This window comes from Astyanax mexicanus, chromosome 17 (genome assembly GCF_023375975.1).
Source record: "Astyanax mexicanus isolate ESR-SI-001 chromosome 17, AstMex3_surface, whole genome shotgun sequence".
Classification (NCBI taxonomy): Eukaryota; Metazoa; Chordata; class Actinopteri; order Characiformes; family Acestrorhamphidae; genus Astyanax; species Astyanax mexicanus.
In genome coordinates, this window is record NC_064424.1 from 43473931 (window position 1) to 43488338 (window position 14408).

A 14408-nucleotide genomic window follows, 5' to 3' on the forward strand; every position below is an offset into this window, starting at 1 on the left:
GCCCGAGTCCTCACCTAAAATTATACTTCCCATCTGACCTTGAGAGCGAACAGTACGTTTAGATCACTGTGGATTAGGCTGGATTTCAGTTTCCCAAATCTGCGGCTTCCCGAGGCCGATTTGCCTTCAGATGTGCATAATCAACTCGCGCTCACCCGGACCTCAGCTGACATCCCGCGCCGGCTGCAATGAGCTTACCGTCAGCCGGTCATTCTGGGTGCCTGAGTGCGGAATCACAGGCTACTTATGAGAGATAGAAGATAAAATGACACCAATGACCCTTATGTCCTGTAAGCTCTTAACCCTTTAACATCCTTACCTCAAAAACAGCTAAGGAATTTCTTTCCTTTTTTTTATTTTTATGTATTAGGGGCCATAATATTAACAGTTTTTCCTTTTTCAAATGTCTGGATGAAATGGCCAAATTTCATATCACAGTATACCATATTAGTTCAAATTCTGTGTTTTTTCATTCATTTAAAACTTTAAAACTTTAAGAGATAATGCTCAGTCAACCAAAAAAAAAAAATTAAGAACTTTAAGAACTTTGAAAGTATCAAAAAGCTGTATGCAAGCGCACATCACAGCAAGACTGAACAAAACAATGTCCAAATTTCAAAGAAATACGTCAGGAATTGCAGAAAACAAACATGGAATAAACTAACAAAACAGAAAAAGAAACAGCGACCAGTCTGACATAGAACACGGACGAAGAAAGAAAGAAAGAAAGAAAGTTGTCTTAAAAAAATGGTTTACACAAGATTCATTTGTTGGAGAGGGTAATTTTTTTCCTAAAACAAAAATGAGAGTGTGCTCTCTCCACAAAACTTTAGCCAGACCACATGACGAAGTTTAGAAGTAAAAAACAGAATTATTTTAATTGCTGAAAACAAACAATAAACCGAAACTAAACTCAAAACAAGGACAAACACAGAATAAACTAACAAAACAGAAAACAGAAAAAGAAACAGCAACCAGACTGACATAGAACACGCACAACACCAGACAACCTAACAATGAAAACACATGGGCTTAAATACACATGGAGGTAACAGTAAAAAGGAAACACCCGGGGACAGGTAATGAGGGGGCGGAGCTACAAATAAACAGTTTAAATTCTGTCCTTTTTCACCATTTTAAAACTTTAAAACTTTAAGAGATAATGGTAGGAACACCCGGGGACAGGTAATGAGGGGGTGGAGCTACAAATGAACACAGGTGGGAGCCTGAAGACATGGGCAGAGACAAGGAGAGACAGGGGAGCCATATGCTATGAGCACATGGGAAGGACAACAAACAAAGGACGGGAAAAAAAGTTGGAGGCTGACAAGGGACAGGCCAAGGACAAACAAATAAATAAATAAATAAATAAATAAGTAGGTAAGCAAGTAAGTCAGTAAAAGTTGATTATCTATTATATCTATTATCTATTATATATATAGATAATGTTACTGTTTATGGATGATTTATATAGTAAAAATGCCAATATCAAATCACAGACTAATACAAATCTAATACAATGAACATTAAAAAAGTTAATCTGATTTATTTTTATACAATTAATATATATATAACATAATATATAACATAACATGAACATAATTCAGGTCTGAATGGGTTAAAAAGGACCACTCAAAATACAGTGATAACATTTTTTTTACACCATAATAGAACATAATAGATAAAATGTGAAATATTAAAAGGAATGATTCAGATTCACTGTTCTAATAAAACATCTGAAGAATATGACTGAAGGATGAAATTTTAAAATGCAATATATATGTATTTCTGTTTTAATATCACGCTCGGAGTCAGAGAGCATAAGAAATCCTTCGTTAGGCTTTACATCTGTGGCCATCCCAGAAGAACCCTCACACACACACACACACACACTCAATGCTCTGCAGTTGGGAGGGGGTTTGACCTGTTTTGACCTGGAACCATCTCAGCTGTGCTTCGGTCTCTAAAAGATTAAATAGCCAACAACCCCATGCTCTAAATACGTCAGTGTGTTCTTTCTTACTTCAGTGCTTGAAGACTCGATTTCAAGACGTTATTTTTGTTTTAATACAAATTAAAACATATTGTGTAATCCATACATCTATAGGGTTAATATAGTAAAATATAGGGTTGTTAAATTAAGGCACTCATTTCTATAAATTAATCACAGAAATCCATGTCTGTGCTGTCTCTGTTTTACCTGCCCTCCTGCTCTGCTGTGTGTTTTTACACGCCTTCAACCATCTAGTGCCTTCACCTGTGTTTTATCTATAGCTCCGCCCCCTCTTTACCTTCCCCCAGGTGTTTCATGTTTCCTTTCCTTACCTTGTGTGTGTATTTACAGCCCTGCGTTTCCTGTTTCTTTCCTGTCGGTTCTTGTATGTTGTCAAGTTGGTTAGGTTGCTGTGTGTGTTGTTTATTCTTGTATGCTTTCATGTTTATTTTATTTTATTTATTTATTTTATTATTAAATTACTTGTGTTTGCGTCCGCCTCAGCATCCTCTCCTTACTACTGCACACCTGACACTGGGGTTGGACGAAACAGCTCTGCTTGATCCATGATCTGCTTGATTAGTAGCTCACTGTAAAAAACTTTTATAATTGACTTCAAAATTTATGTAACAATTTACACTTACTTAATTTGCTTATAAATTACTCCATATAGTGAGTAAATATTACCTAAACCAAACATCTTAGACACACCAAAAATTCTTATTAACTATTTGGAATATCCAGAAGAAGAAAGTCATCACTGGTGTACTAGGAAACAGTTGTTAAACTGGTTGAACCACGGACAAAACCACAGCAGTTGATGACTGAAATATTGTGAGTACTGAAAATAAAAAAAAACTTTGCAATTAGCAAGAAGAATAGAAAGGGCAGTTTGGACTGATGAGACAAAGATTAACCTTTACCAATGTGATGGAAAGGCTAATGTTTGGAGAAAAATATGATCTGCTCATGATACCAAACATACCAGCTCACCTGTGAAACACAGTGGAGGTAGTGTCATGATTTGAACTTGCATTGTTTCTTCTGGGATGGGCTCATTCATCATCTTTATGTAGCAAGATAATGACCCAAAACCCACTGCTTGGAAGAAGAATGCAAAAGGTTAGTGATGTCACTATAATCTATTTTAAGTTTATTTGATCCACATATATTTGCTCACAAGAATGTATCAGATCCAGATGTAAAAACCTGAAAATAAAAATGAAATATTGATGATATTCTGTCTTATTTTTTCTTTTAATGTCAAACATATATATTTTTTCCAATACTTTTGGGGACTTTTATGGGACTGTACATCAACAGAACTATTTGTTGATATAGTTACAGTATTAATTCATGTGGAATTTCTATACACTTTCAAGTCAATCAAATTCAGTGATTTCATGTGATTTGCTTATATATTTAAAGAACCCCAGCACTATCTAAAGTCACTTTTAATTGACCGTAAAGGATTAGTTTCTATTTTAGCTGGTGAACATTAAGTAAGATTGCTGCAGATTCTATGGCCGTTTGCTGCGTCTCTCATTGTCCTCTTGGCTTGTCATGCATCTCTTATTGCCTTCGTGTTAGAGGGCTTCCGCGATTCCTGTAAAGAGGGACAATGTCGTTTTTTATGCCCGGCTGCGTGTTCCTCCCCTTCGGGGCAGTAAAATCTGCTCCAAAACGAAGAGAGCCTTGATTGCCTTCACTGCTGAAACTTACTTCGGCCAGATTGGGAGTGAACGGGCAAATGAAGGACTCTCGCGCTGTAGAGTGGACGAGTGGCTGGAGGCTTAGACAGAAAAAAAAAACACTATTTAAAATTATTCTACAAGAAAAAGAGGAAAAAATAAAGGTTTTCTTTCAATGGTAAATCCAAGTTATTAATTTGACTGACAGTTTATACAAAAAGGGGTGTCGCCTTCAAAAAGGTCTCACGTCCTTGCCCTGTTTCTATGTTTCCCGTCTGTGCTTGTTTCTGTTTGTTTACCTGTTCCCCGTGCTCTGTGTTCATTTGTAGCTCCGCCCTCTAGCCCCAGGTGTTTCCTGTTTCCTGTTTCCTGTCCTTGTCCTTGTGTTTTTATAGTCCATGTTATACTGTTCTCGTTGTCGGTTCTTGTACGTCTTAGCGTCAGTCAGGTCCTTTGGTTTGGTTCTTTTGTTTCTGTGTCTTCATGTATTCAGTGTTTCCTTGTTTCTTTGGTACTTTGATTTGTTTGTTTATTTTTACTTCATTGTTTTCTTTTTTTATATATATATACACACATATATATATATATATATATATACGTATATATATATATATATATATATATATATATATATATATATATATATATATACGTATATATATATATATATATATACGTATATATATATATACGTATATATATATATATACATACATATATATATATATATATATATATATATATAATAAATACTCGCATCTGCGTCCACCTCAGCATCCTCCCAGCTCCTAGACCTGACAAAGGCTTTATCAAATAAGGGGTTATAAATAGTTTGTAAAAGCTTTTTAAAGGAGCTATTACATAATGTTATTGATTAAGTTGTAAAGACTTTAAAACCCATTACAACACAGCTACAACACATACATAAAAAGGGTAAGACTGATCCCGCATTAATTTATACTGTCAAACCACCTGATCTGTCAAACCTAGGTTCATGATACTTATCTACTTCAGAAAGTCATATTCTTTTACTTATTTTACTTCTCTACAGGGAATGAGCATGCTGTCTTTGTGTGCATTTGCTCATCTCTGTCAGCAATGGCTGCAACCTCAAGTAGCTGAATCCATTCATTAGAATATATACATATAGTATATGTCCCTTAAATAAAGGTACAGAAAGCATACAGTATTTTTGAGGGTTCAACTTCAGAATGGTGCTGTAATTATTTAGGTTTCCTTTCCCATCTTCTGCGCATCTCCTGTAACACGCTGGGTGAAGACAATGAAGAAGAAAAAAGTCTTTGTTATTTGCCTGCTGTTGTCTCAAAAACAACGTGAGAGAGAGAAAGTGAGAGAGATAGAGATAGAGAGAGAGTAAGAGAAGCTGCAGGATTGTATTGATGTTCTTGCAGGATATGTGGTTTCTCTCTCTCTCTCGTTCCTGCTCTCTTTGCTGACCTGTTACAGAAAACAGAGAGAAAACAAACAGCTCTGAGTAGAAAACACAGGAGTGTGGATTCAGGGCCAAGCTGTCTGTTTGTCTTCTTGTTTAGAGAATAAAGGCATGAAAAGCACTGTTTCCATCAAGCAATCAGAATAGAAACACCTTACAGCTGCTGCATAGCCGTGCAATGGAATTCAGTCTACTTGTGAGAGTGAACACACACACACACACACACAACCACACACACACTAGTGAATCCAGTGGTGATGCTAGAATCTGTCACACAAAAAATGTGAAATGCATCAAAACCAATTCCTTGAATGGAATAAAACCAAAGCAAAAAAGATAACACTAAAATATCAATCAAAAATGACACAAGCCATAAGCACCTCCAACACATTTAGATTGGGGCAGAGTCCAGTGGTCTAAAGCACTGCCACTATTATCAGTAGATCATAGTAGCTGGTCCGAATCCTGGTCATGCAGCTTGCCATCAGCTGCCAGAGCCCCGAGAGAGCACAAATGGTCTTGCTCTCTCTGGGTGGGTACAGTACAGTAGATGATGCTCTTTCCCCTCATCACTTCTAGGGTGATGTTGATCAGCACAAGACTGCGTCTGTGAGCTGATGTATCAGAACCGAGTCACTGTGCTGTCACTGTGCTGTCCTCTGAGTCGAACTGTGATGCTACTCTGCAATGTTCGAAAAGAGGCGGAGCCTGACTTCACATGTGTCAGAGGAGGCGTGTGCTAGGCTTTACCCTCCTTGTGCTGTGGTATCACTAGTGATGGAGGATATACAGCTGACTCGTAGCTAAACTGGGAGAAAAATGGAAGAAAGTTCAAACTAAAATGTATATAAAAAAAGATTGAAAGATTTTTTTATGTCCTTAGTTTAGTTCTAAATGTAACTTTTGATTGTTCTCCTAGAGCAATGTAACGATTCCAATACAGAAGATTAAACTGATGACCGAAGCACATTGGGCCGTAGCGTCTGCACGTCACTGTTTCTGAGGCTGGTAACTTATCCTGTACAACAGAGGGAACTCTCGCTATTCCTTACCTAGTGTGGTCCTGATGAGAGCCGGTTTCATCATAACGTTTTTAATTATCTTTGCGAGTGTATATATTCTTAGACATTGTTAAGTCTTAGACTTTAGAACAGACAGGGGAATTTGGTTATTAATAAACATTTTTCTTAAATAACAGGTCTATGCTTCTTTAGTGTTGCAATGTTAATTAACATCATTCTGAATGTATTTCACTCATTCAAACAGCCCGAAAAATGTTTTTAAAAGCTTAGTTTTAATGCTCTACTTACTAAAAAAATCTAACTTGGGCTCATAATGACAGTTTTGGGCCCGATCTAAGCTCTAACTGAGATAGATAAGCTTAAAATGTGAGATAGGTAAGCATTTGATGAAGGAAAACACTCGAAAAACACTCGCTGTAATCAGATATTGTATTACTTTATTATATATATTTGATGTGTTTAACAGAATACTAAAGCCTGAATGTTGTCCTAACCTTCAGGATAACACAGATAACTGTGTGTGTGTTACAGTAACTCAGAGTATATAGGGATATACTGTATATGATGATCTATGTTTGTTCATCATGTGACGAGACTGGACAGAATCAGGGTAATGGTATCTCATTTCCCCAGTGGCCATGCTCTGACAGTAACCTACGCTAATGACTGTGCGAAAACACACACACACACACACACACACACACACATATAAACAAACATCACACACACACAAACACAACACACAGCTCTGCTGCTTCAGCTTAGTGGTGTATAAACCCAGTCCAGGAGGAGATCAGGTCCAGGGCAGAGACTAAAAATACTGCAGTAAATCCCGAGGATTATCAGCGTGGAGTAAAGCAGTTAAGAGCAGTAAGAATACGGAGCTGAAAGAGTGTGAATGGGCTAATCACACCTGCTCACACCCTGCTGCTGCTGCCGCACTGCACCCCGCGCACTCTCTCTCTCTCCCTTTCTCTCTCTCTCTCTCTCTCTCTCTCTCTCTCTATATATATATATATATATTAATCTCTCTCTCTATTAATTTCCTCTTTTAATGTTTTTCTTCATATTTTCCTTTATTCTTTCTTTCGTTCCTCTCTTGTCTTGCTTCCTTTTTATCTTTTCTCTTCTTACAATTCAGTTCTTGCCTTTTCCATTTCCTCCTTTTCCTTTCTTTCGTCCTTTTTAAAATATTTTCTTGCTACTTTATTTTTGCATTTTTTCATTTTGTTTTTTTTTATTTTTACCTTATTTAATTTCTTATTACTCTTTCTCTCCAACACTCTTTAAAATAATTAAAAATGAGGGGGAGTGTGTTTTAATTAAGGAAAGGAAAGAGATAAAGAAACAAAACGACAAAGATGAAAAACATGAAAGAGAAAGTCTAAAATGATAAAAATAAGAAGAGAGGAATTGGAAAATCATAGACAAAGAAAGAGAGAGTGAGCAAGAAAAATAGTTCGGAGAAAAATATAAAAAAAAATAAGAAAAAGCAATATGGTGAGAAAAAATTGGAGGAGATATTTTTTCTTTTTTTTCTAATTCTCATTACGCTTTCTTTTCTATTTAAATATTTAAAAAATTAAATATCTGTTTCCTCTTTCTTTTTTCTTTCCTTCAATTTATTTTCATATGTCTTTTTCTTCTTTTTTTCTCCTTTTTTACCTTTTGTTTTCTGTATTTTTCTTTCTTTCTCCATCTCTATATACTCTTACTACATTTTCTTTATCTTTCTCTCAGTTTTTTTTCTTTGGTTCTGTTCTCGTGGTTTTGCTTCTTTTTTATTCTTATCTCCTCCATTTTTTTCTCACCATCTTGCTTTTTCTTTATTTTTTTTATTTTTCTCCAAACAATTTTTCTCACTTACTCTCTTTTTCTTTGTCTATTATTTTCCAATTCCTCTCTTCTTTTTTTATTTTAGACTTTCTCTTTCATGTTTTTATCTCTTTTTTTTCCCTTAATTAAAACACACTCCAACCTCTTTTTAAATTATTTTTCTTTCCATTCCTTTCTTTTCCCTTTTTCCTTCTTCATCTCTCCTCTATCTTCTCCAGTGTTTCATTCTGTTTGTTTTCTTTTTTACATTATCCTCTTTTATTGTCTATTCCTTCTTCTTCTCCTTCCTCCACATGAATTTTCTGGGATTTCTCTTCTTCTTCAAACTCATTTTCTTCTCACTCTTTCTTTTCACACCCTTCTTTCTTATCTCTCTTCTCCTCTTGTCATTTTCTCTTCTCATCAGTTCATTCTCTCTCTCTACCTGAGTGTGGTGTGTGTACTCTGCTGACGTCAGGATCTGTAGGGCAGCAGATCTCCTCCACCTGCGCCGCTCGCCCTCCTTACTGCGCTCGTACATCTCCTCCCACCATCAGAGTCACAGCTGGAGCAGCACTTCTATAGGAGTTTATATAGGAGCCTATGAGGAGTTTGCTCTTTTAATAGCTAGAAAAAGACAGTATTAAGGACACACACACCTATATATGTATATACACACATTCAATGACTATGAAGAAACACATAAGGAATCATGTAGTAATTTAAAAGTGTTAAACAAACCAAAACCATACTCTCTGAAGAAGCATTTAGATAAATGCTCTTATCTGGGGTTCTGATAACTTGTGGTTTCTGAGGCTGGTAACTCTAAACTTATCCTGTACAACAGGGAAGCTCTTGCTCTTCCTTTCCTTGGGTGGTCCTGATGAGAGCCAGTTTCATCATAACGTTTTTGGTGATCTTTGTGAATGTACTTATAAGGATCCTTTTTTACTTAGTTGAGTAGTTCTTTCTTCTCATAATATGGATTAGAACATTACTTAAATAGGGTTATTCACTGTATACCTGTAACTCTACCTCTTCACAACTTTACAACTGAACACATTAAGAGACAATTTGAGATTAAAGAAGAGATATAAGCTGGTAAATTGAAAGAAAGTGATTTATAAATAAAAAATAGACAATGAGATTCACTTCGTGCAGCTAGTGGGGACCGACCAACTCTATGGTAAAGTGAGCAGTGGTGCGTACTGTATACAGGGTCTACAGTAATAAATCTCAGAACAGGATGGTAGATAAGTATTGGTATTTATTGGTATTTATAAATTACTTTTTTCTGATACAGGATTTATTCTGATAAAGGAATCCAAGCTTTTTCTGCACTTAATGGCAAGTTTCTTAATATGGGATTTAAAAGAAAGTTAGTGACATCAGCAACAACCCCCCGAGGACAGGATTGACAGAATCACAATCTACTGTTCACAGAAAAAAGACTTGATAAACAAAAGAACAGAGGCTTCACCAGAAGATAAAACAGCACTATTATTGAGGTAAAAAGGAAGACCATGCTAAAATACAGTGAACCACCTTTTTTTTGCTTCAATACTTCTTTTTTTTTTTAGAGGGGACTGCAGTGACGTGCAGACGCTATGGCCCAATGTGCTTGGGCAACTGCCCTTTTGCCGTCCTTGGCTGATATTGCCCTTCCGAGGGAGGGGAAAAAATAATATAGGCAAATATGATTTCATATTTCAACAAGATTTTCTTTATAATTCGTTTTGATTGAAGTTTCGTAAAATAAAGACTTCAGAGTCAATCATTCAGATTCAGACACCTCGAGAGAAAGGGAGGAGCCCGGGCGTAGCGGGGGACACGCAGCACACTTCACTAGAAAAAAAAAAGAAAAAGCGCAGCACACGACCGGGCGGCGCTTCAGCCGACTATAGCAGAGACCCAAGAGGAGTTTGAAGATGCCGTGGGAGTAGAGCGACTGCCCTGAAGGTGAGCTTGAAATGTAGCCTTCACAGAATTACAAGACATGATCACAATCAACTTCTCTAAAATCCAATGTCGTCGTCGATCCTAAATAATCTGACAGCACCTACTGTGCCACGTTTAGGTAGCAAAAAAACCCCGACAGCCAGCTAGCTTGCAGTCAACGTTTTACATGGCTCAGGTTGTTTTGTGGGAGGCTAACCAAACTAAGTTACGTGCAGCTGATAACATTTTATTTTATCAAGCAAGATGAATGATGGACATAAAGCACTATTCGAATAATTCACATGCACGTTGTGTTGATGCAGACAATTCTAAATGCCCACGGAAAGAGACGAATACAGGAGAGAGAGAGACTCTTTTTTTCTTCTTTCTTCAGGTTAGAGCAACTGCCCTTCAAGATTTCTGTGCACGTCCCATCAGGGGGACCCTACCATACAATCGCTCCCTACCAAAATCTACAAACAGTATAAGAGCACCATGCATTGCCAAGATCAGCACTGTGAGAAGTGAGTGTGAATAATAAAGTGCAAAATGTGCAAAAGGGACTCTACCACAGTGAAAGTGATCTTCACATCTCCGCCTGAACCTGCTCTCCCCCCCCCCCCGAGCTATATGTTGAATGACTTTGCAGAAAGTGGCAGGCGCTCTGAAACAGGACGCTCCCGTCCTGTGGTCGCTTCTATTTGTGGCGTGAGGGATGGCTGGCATTAAAAGGGCATGTAATGTTTCATGTTGGGCTGAGGTATCGAGCGAAAGCAGAGACCGGCCATTGTAACCTAATCGCTGTTTTCTCTGGAGGCCAGCTGACTCATCCAGCAGACACAGAGACATTTTCTCCACAGCGACAGACTGTGCGACCCTGATCCATGCATACCGCTCAGCAACCCTGTTATAACACAGGCTCCCCCGCCTGTGCTCTTCACTCTCACCTGTGTTTATTTCAGCTGTTTTAACCAGAGGTGCCAGAGGTACTTTCCTTTCAGTGGAAATTACCTAAAGAATACTTGGAAATTCACTTAATGATGCATAATGTGTTAATTAATAAATGAGACCACTTTGATTTTACCTAATTGAAAAACTTTGGAATATAATCAAGAGGAAGATGGATGATTACAAGCCATCACACCAAGCTGAACTGCTTTTTGAATTTTTGCACCAAGAGTGGTATAAAGTTATCCAAAAGCACAGTGTAAAACTGATGGAGGAGAACATGATGCCAAGATGCATGAAAACTGTAATTAGAAACCAGGGTTATTTCACCAAATATTGATTTCTGAACTATTAAAACTTAATGAATATGAACTTGTTTTCTTTGCTTATAAGTTAAATTGAAAGTTCTTCATGCCTCGTTTTAAATGTCAGAGCTCTCCAGATTTTAGCAAGGAGGTGTGAAGCTACTTTGAGCTGGATAACAGTGTAAAAAGCGATTTATCTGGGCAAATTATGCCCCATGTGACCCAGTGTAAAGGGTTTTTGGACAAAAGCTGTGGGAGAATGGAGGTAGGCTACTCATCACCTACACCAAAAGACCAAGACTTTTGGCTACACCAAAAGACCATTTTAAACTGAATTTCTTCTTTAAGTAATTTTACTCATTTTAATTTGATTTAGTAAATAGAAATTCTTTTTTTCTGCCTATCCCAACTTTCTCTTGCTCTCTCAGTTCAGTTTAAATCAATCTAAAAGGTAAAAAATGGTCTTGACTCTTTAAGGACATGTCATATATGTGCTAATGAACAGAACTCGGTGTTTTAGTGTATAAACACATCACAGTTGCATCACTCACGTGTTCACGTGAAGATAAGCCACAGTGTTCTGGACTCGCTGCATCGTGCGCTGCAGCCGTGTCCTTCCAAAACTCTTGCATATGCCCGGGTGTCCGTTTCCCTCACATGTGATGCCGGGGGGGCTGTGGGGGGATAATAAAAGTCAGTCCCAGCACACCACCACCTTGTGTTCATGACTTATGCAACATTCCCCCTACTGAAACCAAGGTTACACAAGCGCTCTGGCCCGCTGCGTTGGGTAACAGTTGGCATACCAACTAATCCGGCCCAAACTCCGGACTGAAGCTGAAAATAAAAATAAATAAAATAAATAAATAAAGATGGAAATAAAAGGACGTCTGTTTTGATTATGGCAACACTGACAGGCTTATGTAATGACTGAGGACTGTGCAATACTGAGTCTGATTTAAATCCTTCTGTAGAAGCGGAAGCCTTTAGACTGAGAGTGAAGTTAAGAGTAAGTTCTACAATTAGGACTTTTTAAAACTAAGCAGAATTCAAACTCCCTTCCAAAAAAGTTTGGACACTGTGTCTCTTAAAGACACATTCAACAACCCAAACCCCTCCCAGTTCAACCCAAACCCCTCCCAGTACAACATAAACCCCTCCTAGTACAACCCAAACCCCTCCCAGTACAACCCAAACCCTCCCAGTACAACATAAAACCCTCCCAGAAAAACCCTGGTTTTTAATCACAGTTTTATGCATCTCTGCATCATGTTCTCCTCCACCAGTCTCACACACTGCTTTTGGATAACTTTATGCTTTACACTCCTGGTGCAAAAATACAAGCAGTTCAGTTTGATTTGATGGCTTGTGATCATCCATCTTCCTCTTGATTATATTCCAGAGGTTTTCAATTTGGTAAAATCAAAGAGGGTTTTTTTTGAGGTCGCATGTGCTAGTCTTCACCCTCCTAGTGTTGGGGTTTTACTAGTGATAGAGCGGGTCCTAATTGAGGGGTGGGGTAATTGGCCTTCCATATTGGGTAGAAAATGGTATATATTTGAAATGAACATTAAAAAAAGATTTAAGTCTGATTAATGGAGACTGTTACGTGTAAATGCATGCGTTCGACAACTAAAATCAAGATACGATCCTGATTCTAGTCGCATTAAGTGAACAGGTGTAAACGGTGTTCAAGCACCCAACACAGACAACTGTGTTTATTTGTAGCTCCTCCCTGTACCGTGTTCTTCCATGTGCTCCTGTCTGTGACTTCTTACCTATTAATTTGTAGCTCCGCCCCCTTGTTAACTTGTCTCAGGTGTTTTCCGTTTCCTGTTTTGGTCTTTGGTGCGTTGTTACGTCTGTTTGGTTGAGTGGTTTTCCTGAGTTCCTAGTCTCTTTGTATTCATTGTTTCTATGTTTTGTGTATCTCGTTTTATTTCTGTTTTGTTATCAGTTTTCTGTTTTGTAATAAACACACTCGCATTTGCGTCCGCTCTACAGGTCGTCTCCCTGCACACTCCTGACACCCTCACAGATTGAATGTTGTTCTGACGTTAAATGGAAACGTTTAGAAAACCAAAAATGTCTAGCTGGTAAGCAGAAGAGTGTCCTAACATAAACCTCATGTGATAAGGACTGAGTTCAGTCCAGCCTGTATAGGAAGTAATGTTGAATTTCCTATATTCCTGATTTCACCAGAAACCATTTAGATTAGAACCAACAAAAGGGCAGTGGTCATGATGAGCTGGGAACATTTGGGCATCCATAGATTAGATACAGACTGAGTCACACACACACACACACACACACACACACACATATATATACACACACACAAGCACATTGACTGTGGGGAGCAGGTGATACAGAGTGGATTTCATCAGTAGGTAATCTGTGCCATTGTAGCCTCTCTTTCTGTCCACCATTGGCACACAGCTGCCCAGCGTGTCCCCGTGCCGTGTGGTCAGGAGGTCCACTGGCTGGGTTTGCAACCTGCTGCTCTAATCAATTCTCCAAAACAAGGGCTGCTCCAGATGCATTCTGGGAGCTGTTTCAGAAGACATCATCTGCTCCTCAGCCAAGACTGAAACAGATTCACTGTGAAATAAAAGAGAGTGTGAGTGAAAGTTCATAGTGATGTCAGAATAAACTGACATGCCCTATGTCATGCAACAGGAAGTAGTAGGACGTGTGTCCCATGACTTTTGCCATGTCACATAGAAGCTAAAGAATGCTGATTACACTGACATGTGGGAAATCTGTGTGTGTGTGTTGGGTCTCTCCTGTGTTGAATGTGGTCATGACAATTCTAGCCAGACACCATCGATCACCATTATTACCACCCACTGCGCTGTCCACTCCCTGTGGTAATGCCCTCATATTTCTGATACATATTAGACACTGTGGATAGAGAAATGTTAAATACAAGTTAACTGATTAAATAATATGCTGTCTTGTGTGGTAACTAGGACATTAGCTATGTTGCCAGTAAATTCATGCGTATCCGCTCCATAGATTCCTGTTCCATTGGCAGTACTTCTGCACAGGAACTATAAAAGCTGTGTGTGTGTGTGTGTGTGTGTGTGTGTGTGTGTGTGTGCATTTGCACATCTATGTCAGCAATGTGTGAAACTAAAAGTAGCTAAGTGCAGATTCATGGCTTTTAAACTGCAGAATATTTCACCACTGTTTTTTTTAATCAACCCCATTGTCCTCATGAACTAAATGGAGGAATAGATA